Consider the following 5,052-nt stretch of genomic DNA (forward strand, 5'->3'; position numbering starts at 1 on the left):
CGCACAGTAAAGGAAACGCACCTCATCTGACCTCGATGCCAGTGCATTTTGGAGCACGTGCATTGGCCTAATGATATGAAGATGCTCCCATAAAACAACTTACCAATTGAAGAGCAGTTAGTTGAATTTTTTTTTAATTATGATGAGGCAGGGTACAGTTTTTTCTTAATAAAAAAATTATAACTCCTAGGCTAGGCCATATTCTTTTCTCATTTTAAGCAGTGTGTCCTCATTTGGTCTGGAAATGTCAAAGAGAGCCTGAATGATGAATGAAGGAGCTTAGGAGAGGCTCAGGGCCCTGCCAGCACTTTGCTGTGTTCTCGGGGAAAACAGTTAACCGTTCCTGACCTCAGCTTTGCCGTCCTGCTTGCTCTTAATCATATTGCAGAATACAGCGCGATTCCAAAGTGAACGAAGGTGAGGCTCCTGGGGTTGGGACAGAACCAGCAGATACGAGACAGTGGCCGACTCCAGATCAGCCAGAGAGGCTGTGCTCATAGTCTACAACGCGTAAAAGCCATCGACGTCAGACGTTTCCTACCAAAATGGTTTCTCAAGATCGATTTCTTGCCTTACTGAGCATCAAACAAAAAATTACTTTTACGTTTCCCATGGCAACAAGCATGCATCCATCCCGTGGATAGATATTTTCACGGGCTTTGCCACAGTTGTTTCCCGGGACTCTGAGCCCCTCTGCCTCAGCCCCAGTCGGGAGCATCGTAGTTTTCTGACTCTTATTCTCAGCTTTTCGTGTTGGAGCATATAGGCCAACACCTCCCTTTCCACTGCATATCAAGTCCTGCTGCCAGAGGATCAGGCCTGAGAGTGGTATCCCCTGGATACCATAACGTCACAACCCCACGTTATGCTACCCCTGGGTCTGCTGTCATCTTTTTTTTTTTTTTTTTTTGCGGTACGCGGGCCTCTCGCTGTTGCGGCCTCTCCCGCTGCGGGGCACAGGCTCCGGACGCGCAGGCTCAGCGGCCATGACTCACGGGCCCAGCCGCCCCGCGGCATGTGGGATCTTCCCGGACCGGGGCACGAACCCGCGTCCCCTGCATCGGCAGGCGGACTCTCAACCACTGCGCCACCAGGGAAGCCCTGCTGTCATCTTTAAGACTTTCTTGATGTTGGAGCCTTGCGTTTCTTCTGGACTTTGATCTTCACCACTGGCGTGTAAGACTTCCTTAACTCCAGACCATCCCTGTTCAGCCCTGGGTATCACCTGATCCAACAAGCTGGAGTCCCTAGACTCCTGGTCCTGGCTCTGCCCAACATGGCTGCCTCATGTACCTCCCCATGGGCCTCTAGCCTCAGTGCGACCAAAGAGGAGGAGTTCCTGGGCCAGAGCAGGCATGAGGTGGCCTCAGAGTCATTGTTGGAATCTCCGGGAATCCGCCTCACAAGACACTGGCGATCATGATGGCTGTCTCTCTAATCCAGTGTGGGCCCCAGACAAGCAGCATTAGCACCATCTGAGAACTAGTTCGAAATGCACAGCTGTACTTAATCAGAAACTCCGAGCCTGGGGCCCAGCCATTGGATGCTTTAACAAGCCCCGCAGGTGATCCTGACATAGACAGGGAGCGTGGGATGCGGATTTTAAGGAAGGCTTTGCTGAAATGCTGGGCCCTTCATGTACCTCCTTGTGATCTAGACTGTCGCCTGGAGAATGCACAGCCCTCAGCTGGCCCACTGGGCTGACAGGACCTGACCATAACCCTGGGATTTCTGGAAGGCATCAGTAAGTCATCTGGATACCCAAAGACAGCAGTCAAAGATTTCCTGAAACGAGATCCTCACGAAGATGGAGGAGATACAGCACAAGCTGCATTGTATCACCACCCCTTCGGAGCCCACTACCCTGGCTGGAAGGCCGTTGTTGTCTTCGACTCCAGAAAACAGACCGCATTGTAGTGGCCCCAAAGGACCACCCAGTGTAGACCGTGGCTGAGCAAAGTTGATCTGGAAATCCAGGACTGAGGGTAAGTAAGGGCCCTGATTTTGAATTTTATGCATCCAGTAATCACTGAAAAGGAACATGTTGCCTTGCTTTGGGGTGGGGGTGGATTCCAAGACACCTGGAAAGTTGTAGGTTAGAATAAATTCTGTCTCAAGTTAATTATTCAGTTTTTCCACTTATTGACTAATGTGCCAGGCATTGTGCTAGGAGTTTCTTGGTTGATCTGCAGAAAACTGTGTGTGAAACCGTTTGCTGGTGGAGAGATGTCAGGCGGTGGAAAGAACTGTGCCTGGAGTCTGACCACTTGGGTTGGGGTCTCAGCTCTGCCACTAGCCACCAACTAAGTACAAACTAAGGGATAAACAGTACTGGGTTCGTGGGCTTTTTTGGTGGCTCAGTGAGAAAATGCCTGATCAATGCTCAAGAAGTAAGTTTCAGTTATGAGTGGTTACTCCCTTTTTAAGGGACATAAGCAACAAAAAGCTTGGAGAGGCAAACCAAAGGTGCTCAGCGCTGGTGGCACATTGGAATCACCTGCGGGGCTTTGCAAAGCCCAGTAATTGGCCAGCACGGCCCCTGCGGCTGAAGCTAGCGGCTGAGTGAGTTGCCTGAGATCTCACCGCCGGCAGGTGGCAGGGCTGGGACTTGAGCCCAGGTGTCCTGACACCGAACGGTAACGAGCCAGTTCAGGGAAGCGCAGGTAACACCTCCAAGTCACATGGCAGAGGTGGTGTGAGGATGCCAGCCTCTGCATGGCTTCCCCATGACAAGACTTACTTGTCACCGTGGGGATGGTATTTTCCCAGCGGGTCCAGTTCAGAGTCTGTCTCAGGTGGTGCTGATCTCAGCAAGAGTGACCCTTCGCGGACATAGACAATGTTTGAAGTTGCAGAGAAGGATCTGAAGGTTTCCTTCTGATTAAAGGGATTACTCGGCCACTTCAAAAAGAAGGAAAAGGAAAAAAAGAGAAAAAAGCTGCTTCCTGACATTATACAGAGCTGACTAATGAATGAAGCACATTCATACTTACTTACCAGCTCTGTCACTTCCTAGCTGAGTGTCTTTGTGCAAGTTACTTAACCTCTCTGTTTCTCACTTTCCTCATTTGAAAAGTTGGGATGATAGGGCTTCCCTGGTGGTGCAGTGGTTGAGAGTCCGCCTGCCAATGCAGGGGACACGGGTTCGTGCCCCGTTCCGGGAGGATCCCACGTGCCGCGGAGCGGCTGGGCTCGTGAGCCATGGCCGCTGAGCCTGCGCGTCCGGAGCCTGTGCTCCGCAATGGGGGAGGCCACAACAGTGAGAGGCCCGCGTACCACAAAAAAAAAAAAAAAAAGTTGGGATGATAATATCAATAGTATGTATCTCAAAGTGTTTCTGTGATGATTGGATGAGATAATATATGGAAAGCCCTAGGAATAGTGAGAGGCATGTAGAAAATGGGCAATTATTAAATTCAGATTTCACAAAATTGAACCCGAGTTTTCTAAGTCTAGGTCTAAAAGTCCCCTCCTTCTATACCTGCACTGCATTGGCCCTGTCTTTGTCATCTTTCACCTGGGCTATTCGGTGGCTGCCCTACCTGTGTCCCTGTCTCTAGGGCTCTTCCAGTTCCTCTTTCCTCCTTTTTATTTATATATTTAAAAAATTTTTATTTAGTTTGTTTTTATTTTATTTTTCATAGTAAAAGTAAAATACTTTACTTTTCATTGTAAAGATAAAGTAGCAGTAGCAAAAAGTGTGGGGTGAGAAAAATCCACCAACAATCCCACTAAATCTGATGTAACTCCTGGCGGCAGTGCTACGTCCTAAGCACAGAGTTCTTTCCGTCGTGGTTCTCACTCTTGAGAGTCCACAAGAACCACCGGGACGACTTGGGTAAAATTCAGACTACTGAGCTCTAGCCTCAGATGTTCTGATTCAGCAGATGCAGGGCTGGAGACCTAAGTACTTCTGATGGCGTTGTCTTTGAGAAATACCCTCGTGGCATCGTGCACGTTCCTATCCTATGTCACCTATTCATGGAAGTGTTTCACCACAAGCACCTTTCCTGGTTGCCACACAAGGCTTCACGACCGTAACCTGGCCTCCACAGGCCTTCCATGGGTCCTGATATTCACTTGTCACAGTTTGGGTGTGTTTTCCTAGCGACCCAGCTCAGATTCTTTCTGTGGTTGCACCGATCTCAGATAAAGGGTGCAGGAATACAACATTCCATCACAGGGGGGCACGGCCATTTACCTCTCATGGAACCTTTCAGTTGAATCTGTGTAAACTATCCAGGCACATCTGTGTGCGATTAACCCAAGGTAGGGTCCAGGGTGGAGACGCAGACCCCGAATCAACCCACTGGGCCAAGACCGAGTCTGGAGCAGGAGATTTAAGACTGCAGAAATTCCAGAAGCCAGTGGCTGGAGCATCTGGAAGAAGACTCCGAACCACCAGGGAAGAGACTAGGATGAGCGAGGGCCCAGGGCTGGGATCACCCTGCACGACCCCAAGAGACAGCGCCTGGCTGGTCCCCCCGGTCCTCACTCTGTTAACCACGTTGGCCGTACTTCTTCTCAAGACCTCCTGTTGAGTTTACTGCAGTAAAAACCTTTTATGCCTACTGACTTGCTTGCTCATCCATCTGTCCCATGGCTCTGGATTTAAAAGGGCCTCTCTTTTCCCCACCCCTTGTCTTGGTTAATTAGTAAGATCATGTTCTCAGCCGGACTGATGGGAGGACAAGATCCTGACGGCAGAGAGAGAGCCCAATATTCCGGTGGTTCAGCGGCCGTGTGGCCTGTCTTCCCTCTGTCAGTGTTGTCAACCGGGGGCTGAAAACCATTTTTAATACCTTGTTACTGAAAGACTTCCGCAGAAGCAAGATGGTCCCTCATCTTGTCACCATGAAGGTCGCCCAAGGCCTCCAGCTCTGTTTCCAGGATCCTTAGCACTGCGGGTCCTGTGATTCAGACTCACCCAAAGGTGAACAGGCCGGACTCAACAAAACCAAAATGCTCACTTATTATTTTACAATAAAAACAGGCAAGTCTTCATTTTAGCTGGTCGACAGAAAAACATGACCTCAGAAAACCTCGTCGAGG

Source organism: Aethalodelphis obliquidens, unplaced genomic scaffold (genome assembly GCF_003676395.1).
Source record: "Aethalodelphis obliquidens isolate GAN/ISIS:26980383/991018 unplaced genomic scaffold, ASM367639v1 scaffold15, whole genome shotgun sequence".
NCBI classification, from domain to species: domain Eukaryota; kingdom Metazoa; phylum Chordata; class Mammalia; order Artiodactyla; family Delphinidae; genus Aethalodelphis; species Aethalodelphis obliquidens.